General features: G+C 37.2%; 1 long non-coding RNA gene across 1 annotated transcript; it reads right to left on the bottom strand.

Annotated features, from left to right (window-relative positions):
• Nucleotides 1-8064: 8064 nt before the first annotated feature.
• LOC132660346 (uncharacterized) lies at nt 8065-25718 on the bottom strand. The gene is made up of 3 exons (XR_009601726.3): nt 25447-25718; nt 10024-10233; nt 8065-8205 (listed from the first exon to the last, which is right to left on the bottom strand). It is a non-coding gene; the product is annotated as an uncharacterized LOC132660346 (long non-coding RNA).
• Between the last annotated feature and the right edge of the window lie 1695 nt (nt 25719-27413).

Here is a 27413-nt window from a genome sequence, read left to right as displayed (position 1 = left end):
AATACAAGTACATTACTAAAGAAAGCTAGCAGACCAAGAGAGAAGAGAGCAAGAGAAGAAAAGGAATAGAGAAGAATTACAAAAATAACCATAAAAGATATAACAAGGGGTGCCTGGGTGGCTCAGTTGGTTGAGCATCTGACTTCGGCTCAGGTCATGATCTCACAGTTTGGTTGGTGAGCTCGAGCCCCATGTCAGGCTCTCTGCTGTCAGTGCAGAGCCTGCTTCAGATCCTCTGTCTCCCTTTCTCTCTGCCCCTTCCCTGCTCGCATGCACGCACATCATATCAAACACACACACACACACACACACACACACACACACACACATACACGAACACACACAACATTAAAAGAAGTAACAAAATAGCAATAAGTGCATACTTATCAATAATTACTTTGAATGTAAATGGACTAAATGCTCCAATCTAAAGACATGGGGTGATGGAATGGATACAAAATCAATCTATATACATATACATACACATCTATATGCTGCCTACAAGAGACTCATTTCAGACCCAAAGACACATGCTGATTGAAATTAAAGGGATGGAAAAGAATTTATCAAGCAAATGGAAGTGTAAATAAAGAAAGCTGAGGTAATAATACTTATATCGGACAAAATAGACTTTAGGGACACCTGAGCGGCTCAGTCAGTTAAGCGTCCAATTTTGGCTCAGTTCATGGTCTCCCAGTTTGTGAGTTCAAACCCCACATCAGGCTCTGTCCTGACAACTTAGAGATTAGAGCCTGCTTTGTATTCTGTGTCTCCCCCTCTCTCTGCTCCTTGCCTACTCACACTCTATTTTCTCTCAAAAATAAATAAACATTAAAAAAATAAATAAAAAATTTAAAAAAAGAAAAAGGAAAAAAAGACTGTAACAAGAGACAAAAAAGGATGGTACCTAATCATAAAGGGAACAATCTAACAGAAAGATACAACAGTTGTAAACATTTATGTGCCCAACATGGGAGACCCAAACACATAAAGCAGCTAAAACATAAAGGAAGTAATCAATAGTATACAATACCAGTAGGGGACTTTAATACTCCACTTACATCAGTGGATAGTTCATCCAAACAGAAAATCAAGAAGGAAATGATGGCTTTGAATGACACATTGGACCAGATTGATCTAATATATATTCAGAACATTCCACCCTAAAACAGTAGAATACACATTCTTTTCAAGTGCACATGGAACTTTCTCCAGAATAGATTACATGTCAGGCCACAAAACCAGTCTCAACAAATTAAAAACATCAAAGTCATACCATGCATCTTTTCCAACCACAACACCCTGAAACTAGAAATCAAGCACAAGGAAAAATCTGGGAAGAACACAATACATGGAGGTTATAAAACTAAACAGTGAATGGGTCAAAGAGGAAATAAAAAAATACATGGAGACAAATGAAAATGATAACAGTCCAAAATCTTTAGGATGAAGAAACCTATTCTAAAGAGAAATTTATAGCAATACAGGCCTACCTCAAGAAAGAAGAAAAGTCTCAAATAAACAACTTAAACTTATACCTAAAGGAGCTAGAAAAGGAAGAACAAACAAAATCCAAAACCAGAAGAAGAAAGGAAATAAGTATTAAAGCAGAAATAAATGAAATAGAAACTAAGAACAGAATAGAACAGATTAGAGAAACGAAGAGCTGTTTTTTTTTCAAAAAAGATCAACAAAATTGAACATCTTTAGCCAGACTCATCAAAAAAAGGAGAGAGAGCTCAAATAAACAATTCAGAAATTAAAGGGAAGAAATAACAACCAACACCACAGAAATACAAAGCATTATAAGAAAATATTATAAGAAAATTTATATGCCAAAAATTTGAGCTACCTAGAAGAAATGGATAAATTCCTAGAAACATATAACCTTCCAAAACTGAATCAGGAAGAAATAGGAAATGTTAACAGACCAATTACCAGCAATGAAATAGAAGCAGTTATAAAAAAAAAAAAAAAAAAAGTTCCCAAAACAAAAGTCCAGGACCAGACTGCTTCACAAGTGAATACTACCAAATATTTAAAGAAGAATTAATATCTATTCTTCTCAAACTGTTCCAAAAATTTAAGAGGAGGGAAAACTTCCAATTTCATTATATGAAGCCAGCACTACTTTGATACCAAAACCAATTATAGACACTACAAAAAAAAAATTATTGGCCAATATCTCTGATGAACATAGATGCAAAAATCCCCAGTGAAGTCTTAGCAATCTAACAGACTGACATAGCAACTTCTTACTAGATATGTCTCCTCAGGCAAGGGAAACAAAATAAAAATAAACTACTGGGACTTCTTCAAAATAAAAAGCTCCTGCACAGTGAAGGAAACAATCAACAAAACTAAAAGGCAACTGATGGAATAGGAGGAGATATTTGCAAGTGACACATCTGATAAAGGGTCAGTATCCAAAATATATAAAGACCTTATAAAACCAAATGCCCAGAAAACAAATAATCCAGTTAAAAAATGGGCACAAGCCAGGAATAAACATTTTTCTAAAGAAGACAAAGCCGGCCAACAGACACATGAAAAGATGCTCAATATCACTCATCATCAGAGATATACAAATCAAAACTACAATGAGATATCACCTCACGCCAGTCAAAATGGCTAAAATTAACAACACAGGAAATAACTGGTGTTGGTGAGGATGTGGAGAAAGGGGAATCCTCTTACACTGTTGGTGGGAATGCAAACTGGTGCAGCCACTCTGGAAAACAGTATGGAGGTTCCTCAAAAAATTAAAAATAGGGGCATCATTATTTGCAGCATTATTTGTGGGAGACAAATTGTGGAATCAACCCAAGTGTTCATCAATAGATGAATGGATAAATAAGAGGTGTTATATATACAATGGAATATCACTCAGCCATCAGAAAGGATAAAATCCTGCCATTACAACAATGTGGATGGATCTACAGGGTATAATGCTGAGTGAAATAAATCAGAGAAAGACGAGTACCATATTATTTCACTCACATGTGGAATTTAGGAAACAAAACAAAGGGGAAAAAGACCAAAAAACAGATTCTTAAATATAGAGAACAAACTGATGGCTACCAGAGGGGAGGTAAGTGGGGGTAATGAGTGAATAAGATGAAGGGAATTAAGAGTACACTTATCATGATGAGCAATGAGTAATGTAGCAACTTGTTGAATCAATAATTTGTACACCTGAAAGTAATATACCACTGTATATTAATTATACTGGAATTAAAATTTAAAAAAAAATGTCTAGTCAACAGAAAAAAGAAAATCTAGACACAGACCTTACACCCTTCATAAATGTAACTGCAAATGGATCGTAAAAGATAATACAGGAGGAAACCTAATGACCTTGAATATAGCCCTGAGTTTTAAAATATAACACCAAAGGTATAATCTATGAAAGAAATAATTGATAAACTCAGTTCCTTAAAAATGAAAAACTGCTTTGTGAAAGACCATATCAAGAGAATGAAAGAGAAGAGATGCCCTGGTAGAAAATATTTGCAAAAGGCACATCTTATATAGGACTATTATTTGAAAAATACAACGATCTCTTAAAACTCAACTACAAGAGATAAACAACCTAAGAAAAAAAATGGACCAAAGACCTTAACAGACACCTCACCAAAGAAGATACACAGATGGCAAATAAACATATGAAAATATCCTCTACACTAGGGGAATCTAAATTAAAACAATAAGATGCCACTAATCACCTATTAGAATGACTAAAATTGGAACACGTGGCAACACCAAATGCTGGTGAGGATATGGAGTAACAAGAACTCTCATTCACTGCTGGTGGGAATGCAAAATCACACAGCCATTTTGGAAGTCATTTTGGCAGTTTCTTACAAAACTAAACATGCTCTTAGCATATGATCCATCAATCAAGTTCCTTGCCATTTGCCCAAAGTATTTGAAAAGTTTTGTCTACACAAAACCCTGTAGATGGATGTTTATAGCATCTTTATTCATTACTGCCAAAACTTGGAAGCAACCAAGATGTCCTTCATTAGGTGAATGGATAAACTGTGGTACATCTAGACAATGGGATATTATTCAATGCTAAAAAGGAATGAGCAATTAAGCTGTGAAAAGACATGGAGGAGCTTTAAAAGCATATTACTAAGTGAAATAAAGCAATATGAAAGGGCTGTATGATTCCAACTGTAAGACATACTGGAAAATGCAAATTTATGAAGATGTTAAAAGAACAGTGGTTGTCAGGGTCAAGGTAGGAAGAAGTATGAATAGGCAGATCACAGAGGATTTTTAGGGCAAGGAAAATACTCTATATGATACTATAATGGTTGATGCATGTCATTAAGTGCTTATCAAAATCCAAAGAATGTACAACACCAAGAATGAGCCCTAAAGTAAACTATGGACTCTGGGTGATTATGATGTATCAGTGTAGATTTACCAATTGTAATGGATACACCACTGTGGTGTGGTATATTGATAATGGAGAGGCTATGCATGTATGGGGGCAGCAGATATGTGGCAGATCTCTGTACCTTCTTTTCAATTTTGCTGTGAACCTAAAACTGCTCTAAAAAATAAAATCTCTAAAAACAACAGTAAAATAGAACAAAGGGATCTAATCAGCTCAGGTTTCTCTGTGGACCTCTCTTTCTTTGAGTCAAATGTTCATTTCTTCCCCAATGAATTGTGATGAGAAGTTATGGAGCCCATTGTCCATTCAGCAGGAGTTATGTGTAAAAGAGGATATAATGATATCTTAGTCTGTTTGGGGTGCTAAAATAAAATACCATAAACTTGGTAGCATATACTATGATCCAGCAATAGCACTGCTAGCAATTTACCCAAGGGATACAGGAGTCCTGATACATAGGGGCACTTGTACCCCAATGTTTATAGCAGCACTCTCAACAATAGCCAAATTATGGAAAGAGCCTAAATGTCCATCAACTGATGAATGGATAAAAAAAATTGTGGTTTATATACACAATGGAGTACTACGTGGCAATGAGAAAGAATGAAATATGGCCTTTTGTGACAACATGGATGGAACTGGAGAGTGTTATGCTAAGTGAAATAAGCCATACAGAGAAAGACAGATACCATATGGTTTCACTCTTATGTGGATCCCGAGAAACTTAACAGAAACCCATGGGGGAGGGGAAGGAAAAAAAAAAAAGAGGTTAGAGTGAGAGAGAGAGCCAAAGCATAAGAGACTCTTAAAAACTGAGAACAAACTGAGGGTTGATGGGGGGTGGGAGGGAGGGGAGGGTAGGTGATGGGCATTGAAGAGGGCATCTTTTGGGATGAGCACTGGGTATTGTATGGAAACCAATCTGACAATAAACTTCATATATTGAAAAAAAAACCTTGGTAGCATATAAACAACAAAGATGTATTTCTCACAGTTGTGGAGGCTAGAAGTTCAAGATCAGGGTGCTAGCATGGTTGCTGGGTGAGAGCCCTCTTCCTCGTCACAGATTTGTGTTGTATTCTCATATAACAGGAGGGATAGGGAGCTCTGTGGGGTCTCTTCTATGAAAGCAATAATCTCATTTTTTAAAGTTTATTTATTTTGAGAGAGAGAGAGAGAGAGAGAGAGAGAGAGCGAGCATGAGCAGGGGAGGGGCAGAGAGAGAGGAGGGAGAGAAGCCCAAGCAGACTTCATACTGTCAGGCAGAGCCTGACATAGGACTTGAACTCACGAATGGTGAGATCATGACCTGAGTCAAGATCAAGAGTTGGATGCTTAACTGACTGAGCCATCCAGGTGCCCCAGCATTAATCCCACTTATGAAGGTTCTGCCTTATGATTGAATCACCTCCCAAAGGCCCCATCACCTAATACCATCACCTTGGGGATTATGTGTCATATGAATCTTGGCAGGGTGGGGGGACACAAATATTCAGACCATAGCAAATAGTATAGGTGAAAGTTTGAGCAAGGTGACCACTCTGAGTCTAGCTGCAGCTAAAGGACCTGTGCTCCTCCAGTGATAGATTTGATGGAGAACTCCACTAAGATAGCCCTGTGCAAGGCTTGTGGAAAAATGGCAATTCAAGTACCCAATGATCAAAGTTTGGATGAAGCTTCCATTCACCAGTGCGGATGGAGCTATAGTATTCAAATGGCATGATGAATAATGGCAGTGTCATGGCAAATTAGATCATTAACACCCAGAAGAGGTGGGAACCATTATGGATAGAGGAAAGGCTCCTCTGCTGGAGCAAAGTAAATGGTGACTGAGGGGATGGAAATTTGAAGCTCAGCAATTCAGATGCTACTGTGACTTAAAGCAGGTTACTCAAAATGTGATTTGTGAGCTTGATGGAAATGTACATTCTCAGACCTAAAGCTGGGCTTAATGAATCAGAATCTCTGGTGGCAGTGTCCTAATTTTCCAGGTGATTTGGTACACACTGAAGTTTGAGAAGCACTAGCTTGAGAGTCTTCCCTACCTGACCAAAGACTACGTAGAGGAGCGGGGAAGCAACATTCATGGGAGGGGTGTGAGTGGGTTAGTTCTGGGCTTGAAGAGATAGAGATCTTTGGGGAAAATAGTTTAACAGTGACATCCCAGGATTTATAACCAGAAGACCATTCACTCTGAAGGGGATATTGATATAAATAAGGAGCTGAGCTTCTAGAAAATGAGAAACTTCTGGAAAAAGTACCTCTTTCCTTATACATCTGGAAAAATAAACTGACCTCATAAGGTCAGAGATAATGATGCCCTCTAGTCATGCCCACCTATGTGGGGATCAAGGACAAGGCTCAGGGTTCACAGACCTAGACACAGACCTCATGGATAGCACACTTATCAGATAATAGTCTAGAGGGTCCCTAGGCAGAATTTGCCAGGTGTAACAAATGCTTAAGGGCTTCCTTTCCAACATGAATCTTATGAAATATGTAGAAAGTCAGGCTACGTTTTCTTTTATAGTGGATGATTATCATGAAAATCTTTGTGATTTTCTCTGAAGGTGTGGGAATATGTGGATAAATAATGGTCTCATGATCAGAGTAGATTTTTTTTTATCTGCATTGGTTTATTAAGTAGAATGTGATTATGTCTCTGAACCAGGCTGGGCACCTTTCTGTGAGTCTAGACTACTTGATAGAATTTTTAAAAAGCTGCTGGTTACTCCTATTCTCTATTTATATTTCCCAATCTACCTTATTTTTAAAATAGATGCAAAAGACACCAGATACTGTCCAGTTACCTTTAATACCATGGAAATAGACAAGATGACCCAAGGGGTTCCTACTTGTATAATTACATGAAGACCAAACTGAATCCGAGCTTTGCCATTTATTTCTACCAGTTACAATTATTATAAATATCTTTATCAGTTCTTCAATAACATTCTATCCTGGCTTGGCTAATAAAATTGATGGACTTTGACATGTAATATTCACACACACACAAACCTGTTATTAAAGCCATAGTTATGATAAATTATTTTTGAAGGTATATTTTTGGAAGGATGCTCTATTGGACTGTACTATAAGTCCAAGTCCAGATCTGTCTGCAGCATGGCCTCAGAACATACTGATTTTAAATTAAGTATGACATTTCATCTTTTTAATAAAAACAGATGGTCATATTAAAACAAAAAGGAAAATAGAGTTTGGACTTTTGAAAAGAAATATAAAAAAATGTGACAATAGCTCCTAGATAAGATGGGAAATATTTAAAAGGTAACCCATTTATGAATTAGTGAATTTAGACAACATATGTTTTAGAATATTAGCTTATAAATCTAACTTTAAAAACAGGTCTTTTTTTTTTTTTTTTTGAGGAGAGAGAAAGCAAGCAGGGAAGGGTCAGAGAGAGAGAGGGAGAGAGAGAGAATCTCAAACAGGCCCCATGTTCAGTGTGGAGCCTGATGCAGGGTTTGATCTCACAATTATGAGACCATGACCTGAGCTAAAATCAAGAGTTGGTCACTCAACTGACTCAGCCACGCAGGGGCCCCTAAATCTAACTTTTTAATTATGTGAACAATCTTAATGATACAGGTTGTGGAGAAAATCAAATTTCATTTTAGTTTATTCTTCATGTTTTATTGTTCTTAAATGATGTTGTATATGAAGGACATAGAATTCTATCTTTTCTCCAACATCAAACTGTGGGATCTCAGGGTAGCCACAGATATGGCGGAATCCAGTCAGTCACAGTTATCTCTTCAAATCTACTTGATAAAAACCTGAAACAATAAGTTATTTTATACAAATAAAATCATCAAGAATGATATGAAACTTTTTTTCTAACCATATGAAACTTTTTATTCTTTCAGTCAGACAAATTCACCCAACAACTTGCCTTTGGAAATAATGAATACTCTTTCAAGTCCTAAAACTGGGCTGCAAGTGACCTTCATTAATACTTTGATATTTTAATGAAGTCACCTACAACATATTTGAGATTACTTGACCCTCATGTATCATGTTTTAGGCTGAAATCCTTTGTGTTAGACTGAGGGCAGCTGGGCTGGCCATTTTCTCTTCAGATAAAGGACACATGCATATGAGTCAGGAAACCATGGTACCAATCTGTAATGATCAATTCCTCAGCACTTGCCAAACAAATCTACCTGGTTTATGGCCATGTTGTTTATACCTATTTAATTAAATTTGACTAAAAAAAGTATTGCAACAATTAAGTACAGGGTGCTTTAGAGGAATCAGATATGATAAAATATATAATACAACATGGTATGATATATGATACGATATCATATAGACAAGTTGTACTTAGGTCGCATTGTTTCTGGCACTTTCGTTATTTCATTTGACTTTCTCAACAACTCTTACCCCTTACAGTTGAGGAAACTGAGGCCGGAAGGATGGAATGACTTGCAGTGGTCATGGGTCACTGGTCTTTGGTGACAGAACACAGACAAGAACTAACTCCCACACCTGATAGGAGTTCTCCCCATCACTCTTATCTCTGCCCAACTTGCAACAAAGCAATTGATTTGTTGCCATCCACTCTTTATTGATGAACACCTTGTGGTGGAAAACATCATTGTACACAGGATTTCCTGGTTGCTGAACCACTCTTCACTCTGGACGTGAAAGATGCCACCTGCCAAGTGAACCTGACCCAGAAGGCGAGAAGTTCGCAGCTTTAACAGGTGCACATCAAGTCGTCATCAATCTTTGTAACAGCGCTGCTCTCATTCTTTTTAACCGTGCTCTGAAGTGTGATGCCTTTGTTAAGACTCAATTTTGGAAGGAAGAAAAAGAGTATTTCTTTCCCCAAAAGCATGCTTACTTTATCAAATGGATTTTAGGACAAAATAAAACCTTCTTTTCTTAACTCTGTGTGAAATCCTCTTTGCAGAGGAGACTGGAGATTCTTACCCAGTTCCATCAAACAACAACATTTGGCTTTTTATTAGCATTTAGCCCCAAACCTAGGAGAATTGAATGATATTCTCTTCCCCCACCCCCTTATCTAATGTATCAGTAAATCCTCATGGTTCTGTCTCCAAAATCTATTCCCTCTGCCCCAAATGTCCCTCCCCTGCTGTTCCCCAAATCTAAGCTACCAGTGCTTCAGCCTGCCCTTCTCTGGTAGGAGACACAGTTCTAACAATTTCATTTCCTTTAGCTCTTGCCCCTATTACTGTCCAGCCTCTACAAAGTGACCAGAGAAATGCTTTTAAAATGTAAATCTTGTCGCTTTTTGCTTAAAACCCCTCACTGGCTGCCCATTGCCATTAAAGTAAAACCTGTCTCCCTTACCTGGGCCCACAGGCCCTGTCTACCTCTCCTCTTCATTGCGCCTCTCCCTTGGTTCATGCTGTTCCAGCCACACACACCGTTAGGACATGTCGAGTCCCTACCCACTGTGGTAGGCTGAACATTATCCCCTCCCCCACCAACCCACCAAATATATCCTCATCTTAATCCCTGGAACCTGCAGATGTAAACTTATATGGCAAAAAAGGGATGTGATTGATTGATGGATTACAGATATGATTAATATGGGCCCTCAATGCCATCACAAGTGTCCTTACATGAAAGAGAGAGAGGAATATTAGTCAGACAATCACACAGGAGAAGCTTTGAAGATGCTGGCCTTGAAGATTGGAGCGATTCCAATAAAAACCAAGAAATTCTGGCAGTTACGAGAAAGTGAGGGAGGCGAGGAGTGGATTCTCTCCTGGTGACTTCAGAGGGAGTGTGGCCATGCCAACACGTTGTTTTCAGACTTCTGGCCTCTAGAACTTTGAGAAAATTAGTTCTGTTGTTGTAAACCATCAAGATGATAGTAGTTTGTTACAGCATCCATAGAAAATTAATATACCATAGTTCCTATATTTATGGTTCCTTCTGCTTATAGCTGATTTTTATGAAACCTTCTTATGTCTGCATCTTTCTTTTTCCCCAGGACTCAAGTGAAATAGTACCTCTTTGGGGGGACTTCCCTGATAGTTGGAGCTAAGGCAGCCAGCTCCACTCAGACATTCTTTATCACGTCACCCGTTTTATTTTCATCATCATTTAAAAATATTATTTATATTTAATTTTTTCTGTGACTTCCTTGTTTTCTTATTCCAGCACACATACACACACACACACACACACACACACACACACACACACACAGTATCTGGCATGTAATCAATGCTTACTAAACATTTGCTGAAGAAAGGAAAGAAGGAGAGAATATAGTTGCCTAAAGATAAAGAAGAAGTTATTTAATGAACATCTGGGCTTTTAAGAGATCTTTGGCTTCGGGGTGCCTGGGTGGCTCAGTCAATTGGGTGTCCGACTTCGGCTCCGGTCATGATCTCATGGTTTGTGAGTTCAAGCCCCACGTTGGGCTCTGTGCTGACAGCTGAGAGCCTGGAGCCTGCTTCAGATTCTGTGTCTCCCTCTCTCTCTGTCCCTTCCCCACTCATGCTCTGTCTCTCTCTCTCTGTCAAAAATAAATAAACATTAAAAAAATTTATGAGAATGCAAGCTGGTGCAGCCACTCTGGAAAACAGTATGGAGGTTCCTCAAAAAAGTAAAAATAGAACTACCCTACGACCCAGCAATTGCACTACTAGGCATTTATCCAAGGGATACAGGTGTGCTGTTTCGAAGGGACACATGCACCCCAATGTTTACGGCAGAACTATCAACAATAGCCAAAGTATGGAAAGAGCCCAAATGTCCACCAATAGATAAATGGATAAAGATGATGTGGGATAGATATAGATATAGATATAGATATAGATATAGATACACACACACACACATATGCACACACACAACGGAGTATTACTTGGCAATCAAAAAGAATGAAATCTTGCCATTTGCAACTACGTGGATGGAACTGGAGGGCATTATGCTAAGAGAAATTAGTCATAAAAAGACAAAAATCATATGACTTCACTCATATGAGGACTTTAAGAGACAAAATAGATGAACATAAGGGAAGGGAAACAAAAACAATATAAAAACAGGGAGGAGGACAAAATAGAAGAGACTCATGAATATGGAGAACAAACTGAGGGTTACTGGAGGGGTTGTGGGGGGGGATGGGCTAAATGGGTAAGGGGCACTAAGGAATCTACTTCTGAAATCATTGTTGCACTATATGCTAACTAATTTGGATGTAAATTTAAAAAAATTAAAAAAACTAAAAAAAACGTAAAGGTCTTTGGCTTCTATGGTGAAAGTTTTCTACTATAGATAGGGTTGCCTGTATAGAACTCTATAAATAAAATACAGGGTATCCAGTTAAATACGAATATCAGGTAAACACAAATAATTTTTAGTGTAAGTATGTCCCACAAAGTAAATGTATGCAACCTAATATTGCATAGGACATATTTATACTAAGTATAGTATTTTTTATCCAATTCAGGGGCACCTGGCTCAGTTGGTTAAGCATCTGACTTTGGCTCAGGTCATAATCTCACGGTTTGTGAGTTTAAATCCTGCGTTGGGCTCTGTGTTGACAGCTCGGAGCCTGGAACCTGCTTCAGATTCTGTGTCTCCCTCTCTATGTGCCCTTCCCTTACTCATGCTCTCTCTCCATCTCTCAAAAATAAATAAAAAATGGTAAAAATTTTTCAAATTTAGCTGAGCATCTTGTTTTGTTTTTACTAAATCTGGTAATCCTAATTGTAGAACACTACAGTGCTCTATTATAAACAGATTATTCTGTCAGGAGATGAGGGGGTAAACTAAAAAAACAAAACAAGAAACAAAACAAAAAAACCAAACCAAACAAAAAAAACCTTCCTCTGAAAATCTTTTCTCATGCAATTATTCCTCAAAATCTTAAAACTATATGCACATATCAGTAAGTTGACCCTTAGAGAGATCTAAGGGAAAACCAAAGAAGTACTTGTTTACTCACATCACCCATGGAAGGGAAGGCACCTGCTGTGCTAAAGGCAAGCCCTGATGGAGTCACTTGTGAATCTGCACGGATGATGCCAGAACTGGGCATAGTCTACATTGTGGAACTATTTCTATATGTGAAGGCAATATGAGTTTCTAGGGTATATTGTGATTCCCTGTATAAATTGCTATTGGAGGGTTTGTGATGAGATTCTGTACATGCATTCTTTTACTCATCTCCCCCCGCCTCTTCTTCCCCAGGATCCTGGCTGATGAACAGACAAAAGATGGGTTGACAGAGGGAATGAAATATCAGGAAGATGTTCTGGTCAGGGCAAGCCTGGGGATGGAGGCCTCTCACCACCCATCTCAAAGGAAGGCGGCAGACCTGCAGAGCACATCCCCATTCTTCATGCCGAGAGAGAATAGACACCTGGTGGCCTTGGCAAGGGCAGGCCCTGCTAGCTGTGCCCACAGACCAGATGAGCACTTTTGTGCCATACTAGTGAGAGGACACGCATCACGTGTGCAGTGGCTCTGAGTATGCCACTGAGTAGAGAGCGTGGCCCGATAACTGCCTGGTCTGATCTGCCAGACTTCTTTCCATTGGGAGGGGAGTCAGGGCAAGTGGGGGTGCATGCTGCCTCTCTAACACTGTCTTGTCACAGAGAAAGTATTTGCAGACCTTCTCTTCTCTTTATGTCAGCACAGGAATACCAAAAGAGGAACATAATTACTTCCTAAAATGCTGCTTTGGGGGAAGGGTATTTACAGGACAAGGTTGTCAGTACTATTGATAGATGTGACAAACCTTTAAGCTTGCTAACATGAGAGATTCACTGTGAGAACCGAAAGGTTTCCACTCAGCAGCAGAACTATTTGAACACCCCATAAAGTGTATTCGAATAGTTGTGTTTACCTTGAAGTCCCTTGGAAATCTAAAAATATGAAGTTCTATGTTGAAAGGCTGCCTATAAATAAGGAAAGAGAAAGTGCCAGCCATCTAAATGCAGAGCCCCTACCTACTTGCCTCAATTTACCCACGGTCATATGATGGGAGGCTCAATTCTGCTCAGTTCCTCTCAGTGAGTTTGCCTATCACAACATAGGAAACACTTTAGAAGAAGAAATTCAAATAATGACTAAAAACTTAAATCCATCTCTAGGGCAATATAGTTTTCTCTTTTTCCTTACTTCTTTCTTTCTCTTTCTTTCTTTCTTTCTTTCTTTCTTTCTTTCTTTCTTTCTTTCTTTCTTCTTTTTGAGAGAGAGAGAATGCAAGCAGGGGGGAGAAGAGCAAAGAGAGAGAGAGAGAGAGAGAGAGAGAGAGAGAGAGAGAGAGAATCTCAAGCAGGCTGCACGCTAGTGCAGAGCCCGATGCAGGGCTTGATCCCATGACCCTCGGTTTATGACCTGAGCCGAAATCAAGAGTTGGGTGCTCAACCAACTGAGGTACCTAGGCACCTCTAGTTTTCTTTTTAATATACAAAAAAATTCCCCTCACTCATCTCAGGAGAAAGGAAAATAAAAGAAGTGTCTTAATGATGACGCATCCCCATCTTTCAAAATTTCCCTGGAATATTTTAAGATCAGGGACTATTACAAAGACAGTCTCTTTTCTATTCAGTATCAGTTGAAAGTAAGTGTTGTGATTATTTTGTTTTCTAAAATGCATTAATTTCACATTTTAAAGAAGACACTGAGCCCTAGTGGTTACGAATAGAATAAGTATTTTTCTAAGACTCAAATTTCAAGAACTGAGCCTGAGGTAAAGTCCCTTCCAGATCATTGTTTACATTTCCAGTAGGTGACTTGCTCAGCATTATTCTGAGGCCTTCAAGAAATATAAATCTAATGGATGAGTCCATGCAGTTGGGTTATTTTAGTTGCTTTTAAAAGCCATAAGATCTGTATCAAGTTGTGTATAAGAAGATTCTCAAGTTTAGCTTCACAACATTTTTTACATGCTTCTCCTTCCATAAATTTCTAGCAATATTTGAGTCTCCTTAAAATTTTATACTTTTGAAAAATTTCTATAATGTATAACTAATTAAAAGAAGAATTAAATGTAAAAAAGCAATCATAAATTTTAATTTTTCATTGTTTTTTTTTCTTTTTTCTTATTTTTCAGAGAGTAGGCACAAGCAGAAGAAAGGGGCAGAAGGAGAGAATCTTGAGCAGGCTCCATGTTCATTACAGAGCTTGACATGGGGCTCAGTCTCACAACCTCAGGTTCATGACCTGAGCCGAAATCAGGAGTTGGATGCTCAACTGACTGAGTTACCCAGGCACCCCTCATTATTTTTTCTAATTAAAAATTGTATGTTCACTGTAAAAATCTCTAAGTGCATAAAGTGAAAAACATAAATTTCCCTTCCTTTCACTCACTCCAATTCTCTACTCCAGAGATCCTCAGGGTTAACAGTTTGAAACATGTCCTTTAGATTTTGTTTTTCTATGCACATAGAAACATGTATGTAAATATATTTTAGTTTACTTTAATCTTTATTATGAAAAATTTCAAACTTAAAGAAATGGAACATTATATTGAACCAATATTAACCTATCAACTTCACATTTATAGTCAGTCTTTTTTCATCCATACTCCCACCCACTGTCTTCATTTCCTCACTGGATTATTTGTAAGCAAATCTAAGACATAATAACATTTCTTAGTAAATACTTCAGTATTTATTTCTAAAAGATAAGGACTTTTTTTCTTTTTTTTAAGTAGGCTTCAGGCTGTATGCCCAGCATAGAGCCCAGTGTGGATCCTGAGCACTCACAACTCAGGGTTGTGAGAGACCTGAGCTGAGATCCAGAGTCAGATACTTAACCGACTGAGCCACCCAGTTGCCCCCAAATTAAGGACTTTTAAAATACATGACCACACTCAAAAATTTTTCAGTAGGGGTGCCTGGGTGGTTCAATTTGTTAAGTGGCCGACTTCAGCTTGGGTCATGATCTCATGGCTTGTGAGTTCAAGCCCCACATTTGGCCTCTGTGCTGACAGCTCAGAGCCTGGAGCCTGTTTCAGATTCTGTGCCTCCCTCTCTCTCTGCCCCTCCTCTGCTCATTTTCTTTCTGAAAGATAAATAAACATTAAAATTTTTAAAAATATTTTAAGTTAATAAATGACTCTTAAATGACATCAAATCACCTAGTGTTCAGATTTTCCCAATGATAGATAGATAGATAGATAGATTATATATAATTCTTTTTACAAAAGCACTATTCTAGACATAGTGCTATGTAACTTAACAGAAAAATTTAAAGGAAGATATTGCCAAAGAATGTTGTTGGGATGCAAAGTGAGTCTTGAGCTTATGTTTTATACCACTCCTATTTATAAAACCCTACTCATCTAAGGACAGGCTTAAGGCTTACTTCCTCCATAAATAGCTAGTAACGTCAAACATCTTTTCATGTGCTTATTTTCTATCCATATATCCACAGTGAAATGTTTCTTCATGTCTTTTGCCCATTTTATAATCAGGTGTTTGTTGTTTGTTTGTTTTACTGTGGAGTTTTGAGAATTCTTTCTACATTAAGATACAAGTCCTTTGTCATGTACATGGTTTGCAAATACTTTCTCCATGTTCTAGCTTGGTCTCTTCATCTTCTTAAGCTCTTTAACATAGCAAAAGTTTTTTATTTTGGTAAATTTCAGTTTATCATTTTTTCCTTTATGCTTTTGGTGTCATATCTCAAAGAACATCACTAAGCTGTAGGTCCCAATGGTTCTCTTATGATATTTTCTAAAAGTTTTATAGTTTGTATTTTAAATTTAAGTCTATGGTTCATTTTGAGTTAGTTTTTGCATAAGGTATGAGACTTGTGTTGAAGTTCATTTTCTTCTGTACAATTCCAGTTGTCCCAGTACCATTGGTTAAAGAGACTGTCCTCCATTGAATTGCTTTTCCACCTTTGTAAAAAATCAGTTGGGTCTCCTGTGTAGGTTATTTCTGTTCTCTATTCTGCTTCATTGATATATGTATCTATTGATTAATATAAATTTTATGAAATGTTTCAAAATATCTCCTACCACATAACCTAGTCATCTGTCCTCTGTAGTTCATTACTGTGGTTAACCAGGGCCTCTTACTCATTCTGTTCCTGAAATAAGATTTTTTTTTTTGTTTTCTGTCAAGGAGATATACAGAATCTTGATTATTATTCTCTTCTAATGGTATTGTGTGAACTTCCTTGTGAAAATATCTACTTTCTTTATTAACATTTTTTGACATCATCAAGAATATGAACACTTCAAGTTTATCTCTATGTAATTTATTACATAATCCAAATATTCCACATTTCATTTCCCTTTAATGTCCAACTTTCAGTAATCTGAATCCCTGTTCCTTTTTCCTATAGAAATCCTCTTTCTTTCTTTCAGGTGTCTCTGAGAATATATTCTCTCATGCTTACATGTTCCACCCATGTATCCTGGTTGGCTCACTTTAGCTGGCCATCTGGCTTCGACCTCTACTTAGCTCCACTGCAGGCCCCTCTCACTGCCTTGAGATAGATTTTCTTCTAGCTGCTGCGGCTGTTCTCCCTACACTACTTTGCTTCAGGCATGGGCACAGATGTGCAGGCATCCATCCCTAAATTCCCCATCGTAGTAGCCAGGTCCAGGCTGCCTGTTTAATAAGACTTTATTGAAGCCTTGAGCACAATTCAGAGGACTGCAGCCTAGACCATTTGAAACTGCATATGAAAATGCTTTCAGGGACATGACATGAGGACATGGATTTTTAGATCTTTGCCCATAACTGCAATTGTCAACATGCAGTAAATAGAAGAAGTAACTACAGACAGGAGAATAGGGAGTCTCAACCACAAAGATGAACACAAACTAAAACTCACCACTTAGGAAAGCAACACCATGAAAGAGATACAGCAGATAAATTCAAAAGTCAACACCTGAGCAGAGTTAATACGCAAAAAAAAAAAAAAAAAAAATCTTTATAATGTCATATTTTCAGAGGGGTAAGAGAAGATAGTATATCCACAAAATGAGAAATACTATTATAAAATAGAGCCAGCTGGGGATTCTAGAAATATAAACATAATTATAAAAATCTAAATAGATACATAAATAATATATAACTTGTCAGAAGAATGAGATAACTAAATATCCAATTACAAAGTGGGAGTATTGAAAATTATTATTTAAAAAAATTTTTAATGTTTATTTTATTTTTTGAGAGAGAGAGAGACAGAGAGTGAGCAGGAGAGGGGCAGAGAGAGAGATGGAGACAGAATCTGAAGCAGACTCCAGGCTCTGAGCTGTCAGCACAGAGCCCGACATGGGGCTCAAACCCATAAACCATGAAATCATGACCTGAGCCGAAGTTGGACGCTTAACGAACTGAGACACCCAGGCACCCCCAAAAATTATTAAGGAATTCTTCCACATTATAGAGCAAAAAGGTAAAGGTAACATATGAGAGGAAAATAGAGACATGGAAAATAGTTCCAGAAACTCCATCATTATGGTAGATGTTGCAGAATGGCAGAAGTGGCAGAAGAGGAGAACACAAAGAATCCAGGAGAGGAAATCATCAAAAGAATAATGGAAGGAAATTCCCCAGACATAAATCATCAGATTTATAGTGCCTACCAGAAGCTAGATAAATGGAAAAAGACCTAGACAGACACATCATAGCAAAATTTTGCATATTGAAGATAAAGAGAAAAATCACAAAAGTTTCCAGTGAACAGTAAAAACAGAACAAAACAAACAAAATAACTGAGATACTACAAAGGAGTAAGAATCAGGATTTCATGCTAAGGAAAACTATACCTCTTCCAGAGAACTGATTTTCCCACCCTTTCAGTAAAAGAGTTATGAAAGCTATCACATTTCTCTTTCTGCTCTGAATGACAGGAAGCTATGATGATTAAGCACTGGAGTCATGCTAACTAACATGATAGAATATCTGAATTTTATTTCATCTGTTGTTTCTGGTTGTCAATTACTTTATTTATTTTACTGATTTTTTGTATAAGTCTTAAACAATTTTTTAATTATAGCGATATATATATGTATATGTATATAATATTGTAACCATTTTTAAGTCTATAGTAATGTTAAGTGCATTCACATTGTTGTACAACCAATCTAAAGAACTCTTTTCATCTTAAAACGCTGCAACTGTATACCCATAAAACAACCCCAATTCCCCATTTCCTCTTCCTTCAGTCCCTTGTAACTCCCATTCTACTTTCAGTCTCTATGATTTTGACTATTCTGGGTACATACCTATGGATTCATACAGTATTTGTACTTGTGTGACTGGCTTATATTGCTTACAGTGTCTTCAAGTTTCATGAATGTTGCACTATGTCCCAGAATTTCCTCTCTTTTTAAGGCTTAAATGCATACACCACATTTTGTTTATCCATTCATCTGTTGATGGAAATGGGTTGCTTCAACATTTGGGCCACTGAATAATGCTGCTATGAACATGAGTGTACAGATATTTCTCCAAGGGCCTGCTTTTGAATCTTTTGGGTACATACTGAGAAGCTGGATTGTTGGATCATATGGAAATTCTCTTTTTAATTTTTTGAGGGATTGCCATGCTGTTTTCCAAAGTGCTAAACCATATTACATTCCCACCAACAGTGTACAAATGTTCCAAAAATATCTACATCCTTGCCAACACTACTTATTTATTTGTTTGTTTGCTGGTAACCATCTAATGGGTGTGAGGTGGTATCCTGTTGTTTTGATTTACATTTCTCTAACAATTAGTGATGTTGGGCATGTTTTCATATTCTTGGCCATTTAGAAATCTTCTTTGGAGAAATGTCTTTTGCCTGCTTGGATAAGTTTATTCCTAAGTGTTTTATTCTTTTTAATGTCATCATAAATTGAATTGTTTTCTTAATTTCTTTTTTAATTATTCACTGATGCTGAGAAATGCAGCTGATTTTTGCATGTTGATCGTGTATACTGTGACTTTGCTAAATTCGTTTATTCTGTTAGATTGTGTGTGTGTGTGTGTGTGTGTGTGTGTGTGTGTGTGTAACTTTTAGAGCTTTCTACATATAAAATTATGTTGTCTGTGAACAGAGATAATTTCACTACCTCCTTTCCAATTTGGATATCTTTCATTTCTTTTTCTCACCTAATTGTTCTGGCTAAGATCTTCAGTACTATGTTGAATGGAAGGATGAAAGTAAGCACCTTGTCTGATTCCTGACCTTAGAGGAAAAGCTCTCAGTCTTTCACCACTGATGTTAACTGTCCAATATGGCCTTATTATGTTGAAGCAGTTACCTTCTATTCCTAGTTTGTTGAGTGTTTATATCATGAAAAAGTGTTGACTTTTGTCGAATGCTTTTTCTGCATCAGTTGACATGATCACGGTTTTTTGGTTTTGGGCTTTTTGTTTGTTGGTTTGGTTTTTTCCCCTTTGTTCTGTTAATGAGTTGTATTACAGTATTTAATATTTGTATGTTGAGCCATCTTTGAATACCGGGAATAAATCCTATTTAATGATGATGTATTATCCTTTTAATATGTTGTTGAATTCTGTCTGCCAGTATTTTCTTGAGGATTTTAGCAGTAAGAATCATCAGGGATATTGGTCTACAGTTTTCTTGCAGTGTATTTGTTGGGATTTGGTATCAATGTAATACCAGCATCATAAAATGAGTTTGAAGTATTCCCTCCTTTTCAATGTTTTGGAAGAGCTTGAGGAGAATTAGTGTTAATTCTTCTTTAAATATTTGGTAGACTTTACATATGAAGTTTTCTGGTCCTGAGTTTTTATTTGTTGGAAGGTTTTTGATTATTCATTCAGTCTCCTAACAGTTTGAGATCTGTTCAGATTTTCTATTTCTCTATGATTTAGTCATGGTAGGTTTTGTGTTTCTAGGAACTTGTCCGTTTCATGTGGGGTATTTGTTGGTGTACAATTGTTCATACTCTATTATAATATTTTTTGTTTCTGTAAAATCTATTGTAGTATCCCTCTTTCATTTATAATTTTAGTTGAGTCTTTCTTTTTTTCATAGTCTAGCAAAAGGCTTGTCAATTTCATTCACATTTTCAAAGAAACAACTATTGGTTTCACTGATATTTCTCTATAGTTTTTCTATTCTTTATTTTGTTTATCTCTGCTTGAATCGTTTCATTTTCTTCTGCTATCTTTGTGTTAGTTTGTTCTTCTTTTTCAGCTCCTTAAAGTATAAAGTTAAGCTGTTAATTTGAGATCTTCTTTTTTTAAATAAGCATTTACAACTACAAATTTCTCCCTTAGCACTGCTTTTGCTGAATCTCTGTTTGATATATTTTCATTTTCATTTGTCTCAATATTCTAAATTCTCTTGTGATTTCCACTATGACTCATTGGTTGTTTAAAAGGGTACTGTTTCATTTCAAAATATTCTTGCATTTTCCAGTTTTCCTTCTTCTATTAATGTATATTTTCATCCCATTTTAGTTGCAGAGATCATTTATATGATCAACTTTTTAAAATTTAAGACATTTTTGGGGGCTTCTGGGTGGCTCAGCCGGTTAAGCATCCAACTTCAGCTCAGGTCATGGTCTCGTGGTCTGCAGGTTTGAGCCCCGCGTCAGGCTCTGTGCTGACTCTCAGAGCCTGGAGCCTGCTTCAGATTCTGTGTCTCCCTCTCTCTCTCTGCCCCTCCCCTGCTTGTACCCTGTCTCTCTCTCTCTCTCTCTCAAAAATAAATAAACATTAAAAAAATTAAAAACAATAAAATTTAAGACATTTTTTGTGGCCCAATATATAGTCTAACCTGGAGAAATTTCCATGTGCACTTGAGAAAAATATATATCTTGCTGCTGTTGAGTGGAGTGTTCTGTATGTGCTTGTTAGGTCGAATTGGGCTATAATGTTCAAGATCTCTATTTCCTTGTTGATACTCTGTCTGGTTGTCCTATTATTGATGATGTGTTATTGAGGTCTCCTACTGTTATTGTAGAGCTTTCTATTTCATGCTTCAAATTTGTCAATGTTTACTTCATCTATCAGGAGCTTTGGTGTTTGGTGCATATTTTTTGTACAGCTTATTCCTTCTTGGTAAATAGTTTCATCATTATACAATGTCCATCTTTGTGTCTTGTAACAGGTTTTGACTTAAAGTCTTTGTCTGATATTAGTATATCCACCCCTGCCCAATTTTTGTTACCATTTATGTGGAATATCTTTTTCTATCCTTTTACTTTCAACCTATGCATGTCCTTAAATCTAAAGTAAGTCTCTTTTAAATAGTGTATAGTCGTATCCTATTTTTTAAAACCTTTTTGCTAATCTACATCTTTTGATTGGGAGGTTCAATCCATTTACATTTAAATAATTACTGATATGGAAAGACTTACTATTGGCATTATTTGTTTCTGTACTTCTTACAACTTTATGTCTCTCATTTCTTCCATTACTGCTTTCTTTTTTTTCCTAAGTGACATTATTTTATTATCATGATTATCCTTTTTCTTTTTTTTATTAAAGTATACTTGACATACAATGTTACATTCATTTTAGGTGTACAGCATAGTGATTTGACAAGTTTATTCATTATGCTATACTTACAAGTATAGTTACCATCTGTCACAATGCTTTTAGAATACCATTGATTAATTCCCTATACTGAATCTTTTATTCCTGTGACTTATTCATTCCATAACTAGAAGCCTGTACCTCCCACTCCCCTTTACCCACTTTGCCCATCTCCTACATACTCCCCTTCTGGCAACCATCAGTTCTCTGTGTTTATGGGTCTGCTTTTGCTTTTTGTTTGTTTGTTTATTCATTTGTTTTTATTTTTAGTTTGCACATATAAGAGAAAAAATATGGTATTTGTCTTTCTCTGTCTTATGTTCCCTTGTATTTGTTGGTTTTTTGTAGTGACACATTTTGATTCTCTTCTTTCTTTCTCTCTCTCTCTCTCTCTGGTGTGTGTGTGTGTGTGTAGGGGGGGTACATTCTATAGATATTTTCTTTCTGGCTGCCAAAGGGATTACACAAAACATCCTAAAATTATAATAATTTATTTTAAACTCTTATGAACTCAAGTTCAGTTGAGTACAAAAACTCTACTCCTTTATATTTCTGCACTTTGCTTTGTTTTTGACTGAGGCCACCAATTACATCATTGTATATTATGTGCCCATTAATATAGATTTATAATATATTTTATGCTTTTGTCTTTAATTCCTATAATGGAATAAAAGGGAGCTGTGAATCAAAAATACAATATACAGGTATTTATATTTGTCCATGTATTTAATTTTATCAAAAGAAACTTTATATTTTTGTATGGCTCTGAATAACTGCATAGTGTCTGTTCATTTCAACTTGAAGGACTCCCTTCAGCATTTTTTTATAGGGCACGTCTAGAGGTAATGAACTACTTCAGGTTTTGTTTATCTGTCAATGTCTCAATTTCTCCCTCCTTTTCAAAGGACAGTATTCTCAGCTGACAGTTTTTTTTCTTTCAGTACTTTTAATATATCATCCTACTGCCTTCTGTCCTGTAATGTTTCTGCTGAGATATCCACCAATAATGCTATTGAGGATCCTTTGTACATGATGAGTCACTTTTCTTTTGATGCTTTCAGAATTATTTGACTTTCAACAGTTTGATTATAATGAGTCTTAGTGTGGGTCTCTGGATTTTCCTATTTGGAGTTTGTTGAGCTTTGTGTATATGCATATCTATGTTATTTTGCAAATTTGGGGGATTCCAAATCATTGTTTCTCCAGATGAGTCCTTTGCTTTTTTTCTCTCATTCTTCTGACCACAGTCTTAGTGCATACATTGGTCCACTTGATGGTGTCCATAAGTCTCCTAGCTTTTCTTCATGTTTCTTCATTCATTTTTCTTCTCAGACTTGATAATTTTAAGTAAGTTGACTTCAAAGTTGCTGATTCTTTCTTCTATCTTTTCAAGTCTTCTGTTGAACCCCTCTAGAGAATTTTTCAATTCTGTTATTATGTTTTTCAGCTCTAGAATTTGTATTTGGTTCTTTTAAATAATTTCTATCTCTCATATCTCATTAAATAGTTTCTATCTCTTTATTGATATTCTCCTTTTGTTCCTTTATCATTTTTCAGATGTTGTTTGTCTATCATGTTTCCTTTAGCTCGTTAAGCATATTTAAAGACATGTATTTTAAAGTTTTTGTGAAGTAAGTCTATGATTCTTTACTTTCAGTTCTGGTGTATCATTTTTTTTTTAAATTGGCCGTTTTTCCCTGTTTCTTTGTATGCCTTGTGATATTTTGTTGAAAATTGGACATTTGAAAAGAACAGCCCCTCTCTAGGTTTTTGTGGATTGGGTCTGGGAAGGGGTAAATATTCCCTAATTAGTTCAGTATGAAGGCTCAAGATCCTCTCAAGCCTTTTCTGAGGATGTGTCTTCCTTAGTCCCATGTGTGTGTGTTTTCCCCCAATTTCCCTGTTTTCCTGTTTGCTTTTAGATGTCTTATTTTCCTATGAGTCACACCCCAACTCTTCTTCTCAAGGCCTCAGATTTCTGCTGTATTCCTCTGTCCATAATCTCTTGACCCAGGTATCTGTTGGTGTGTAGCCTTCCTGCAGCATTCATGTGCCACAGTGCCCGCCACTGCTTCCACACGCCTCTGACCTGATATCCAAACTATGCCACCATTCCCATCTGTCCCCTAGTAAGGTGAGACAGAAACCAATCCCTCAGGTATCCTCCAGACAAGACAGAACATCACAAGCAATTTCCTCTTGTTTCTTTCTGCCCCGAGGTTGGAATTCGCAACTGGGCATTTTCTAATAGTGCCTCAGTGCCCTGGGGATGAAATGGGGCAAGGATTGGCAGAGATATCCTGAAATTTCCTAACTTTTGAGTGTGACTTTCTTTGGTTAGTCATTCATTTGTTTGCTACAACTTTTTAACTGATTTCTAGAATTCTCACAAAGCTACTTTGGTCTGTAAGTTGCTGTGTATTTGGTGTTTCTGTGGGACAGTGAGGGTATAGATCTTACTAGTGTGCCATCTGGCTGATGTCACTCTTCTATGTAAGTCTTGATATAAGTAACCTTATATCTTTTTGGAAATATGTCATAACAAATTTGGATGAAATAAATCCACATCATTTAAGAGAGAAATGAATTATAGAATATTAATGTATTTGTGCTTCAGAGAATTGAGTAGAAGAAAGATTTTCTTGAGAGATTAGTGCTCAGAAAAAGTGCAGAGGTGCTAAAGGAGCAAGCAATGAGTGGCAGTGGTTTAAAGAGCTAGGGGACCAGAAGTTTAAAAAGGACCTCCAAATAATATGTAATTAAACATAAAGTAATAATATTTAGTGACTGACTTCTAACATATGGAGATTAAAGTACTTATTTGGTGGGGTGCGTTGGTGGCTCAGCTGGTTAAGTGACCCACTTGATTTAGGCTCAGCTCATGATCTCATGGTCATGAGATGGAGCCCCAGGTTGGGGTCTGCACTGACCATTGAGCCTGCTTGAGATTCTCTCTCTCTCTCTCTCTCTCTCTCTCTCTCTCTCTCTCTCTGTCCCTCCCCTACTGGCACCCGCACACATGCACACATGCCCGCCCACACACACACACACACACACACACACACACTCTCTCTCTCTCTCTCTCTCTCAAAATAAACAAACTTAAGGGGCGCCTGGGTGGCTCAGTCGGTTGGGCGACCGACTTCGGCTCAAGTCATGATCTCGCGGTCCGTGAGTTCGAGCCCCGCATCGGGCTCTGTGCTGACAGCTCAGAGCCTGGAGCCTGTTTCAGATTCTGTGTCTCCCTCTCTCTCTGACCTTCCCCCATTCATGCTCTGTCTCTCTCTGTCTCTAAAATGAATAAATGTTAAAAAAAAAATTAAAATAAAAATAAACAAACTTAAAAAAAATAAAGTACTTGGTGCTTAAGAGTTTTTATTTTGCAAAATAGGATTTGCATCAGTTAGGACTATGTTCATTTGCAAGACAAAGAATATATTCTATACACAGTTTAATATATTTTCTTTTTCTCATATAGGAAGTTGAGAGATAGAAAGATTCAGGCATTGGTTCGGCAGCTCAGTAATGCCAGAATGTGTGTGGGCATTCTTTTGGCCTTACCCTTATGGTTGCAAATTGGTTCCTGCTGCCCCATACTCAAAGCAGAAAGAAGAGGCAAGTTGGTTCCAGTTATCAGACTCTGTCAGGAAAGCACTGAGAGACCTCAAGTTACAGCACACTGGCCATAATATGGGCACATGACCTTCCCTGCTACAGCAGAAACTGTGAAAGTCCGTCTATATTTTTCAGCCTGTGCTGCTGAAGGTGGCAAGAGAGAAGCCGGTGAGATTGGCAGATCCAGCAGTGTAGCCCCAGGGGTATTTGATGAATACAATCCCACTTGGTTCTCAGGTAAGTAAGCAAGAATTCTATGCCTTTATTTCATCATAGACCTCTGTCTGCAGAGTAGAATTCTGATAGGTGCATATACAAATGTATTCCTCAGTGTCTATTTTAAGATAAGGTTTTGTATTTTGCAACAAAAGTATATGTTACTTTTTTCCCCATTAACTATTGTAATAATATTTTGACCTTTTCATTAATTCATTCCAATAACATTTATTAGGCATCATCTTTGTGAAGTAATTATGGTAGATACTGATAATTCAGAGATAAGATCCCTAGCCTCAAGTAGTTCATAGTCCAGAAGTTAAACACTTTGATGTAAAGAATGATATACATACAATTATAATTTATTTAAAAAAGCATTGATGAGCATATATGGTGATATATATACATCCAGCTCTGATGATGTACATATTCTTGGTCTGCAGATAATCTTTTGAGTTTGTAGGTTTTGCTAGGAGATCCAGAGAAATTGATTTAGAGATAACTTGAAGTTCATTAAGCAAATGTCACTTTGTAATGATACTATCTTTCTTTAATCTTTATATTGTCCCTGAAGTCATTGAAGCCTGTAGGTCTTTTATATGAGGCTAGTTTAGCCAACTTGATGATAATACAGTGGTTTGGATCTAGGTACCAGTGTTATGCTTGAAAACTAAGAATGTGATTGACATTTAACTTTATATCCAAAAAGAACTGGGGATCCTGAGTGGCTCAGTGGGTTAAACATGCGACTCTTGATTTTGGTTCAGATCATGATCTCACAGTTTTGGGTTCAAGCCTTGCATTGGGCTCTTTGCTGACAGCATGGAGCCTACGTGGAATTTCTCTCCCTCTCTCTTGGCCCCTCCCCTGCTTGTGCATACTCTCTCTCTCTCTCTCTCTCAAAATAAATAAATAAGCATTAAAAAGAACTGGTGAGTTTCTATGTCTGGTTCACTTGATGTACCTGAGCCCTGAGTAAGAATAAGAATATGACCCATTTCAGATCTTCTGTACCCCTCTCTCTGCCCTTCCCCCACTCAAAACTCTCTCTCTCTCTCTCTCTCTCTCTCAAAACTAAATAAACATTAAAAAAAAGAATATGAATCAGAACTGTACCTGGCAGCGTGAGGCACTCCATTTTAGGGCCACTGAGGTCTGCTGCTCCCAACCAGACAACATGGAATGATTCCCCCTTTCCTTTTGCTTCAGAAGCTCACAATTCCCTGGAATCATGAGAAACTTTAATACCTCTTCTTGGCTAGAAATCTTCTCCCCTTTTCCTCATTGGATTACATGAAATCAGGACATGACATTAAAACTTGCTTTTCTTTACCTGTACTTTGTGATTCCATGTGTTTGTGCAGAAGTCCCTCATTTAGAAGGTCCCAAACTCCAGCCTATGGACCAAATACTGTAGCTGTAAAGTCTGTGAACTAAGAATGGGATTTACGTTTTTAATTGGTTGAAAAACTCAAAAGGAGGACTTCTTTTGTGACATGAAAATTACATGAAATTCAAAAGTGAGTGTCCACAAATACATGTGCATTGAAATACAGCAATGTTCATTTGTTTACACACTCTGTAGCTGCTTTTAAGCTACAATGGCCAAGTCGGATAGCTGCGACAGAAGCTGTATCATCTCTGAAGCCTAAAATATTTACTGTCTGGCCCTTTACAGAAAAATTTTGCCAACCCCA

The sequence above is a fragment of the Panthera onca genome, chromosome B4 (genome assembly GCF_046562875.1).
Source record: "Panthera onca isolate mPanOnc1 chromosome B4, mPanOnc1 haplotype 2, whole genome shotgun sequence".
Taxonomy (NCBI): Eukaryota; Metazoa; Chordata; class Mammalia; order Carnivora; family Felidae; genus Panthera; species Panthera onca.
This window is presented reverse-complemented; position numbering and strand designations above follow the sequence as displayed.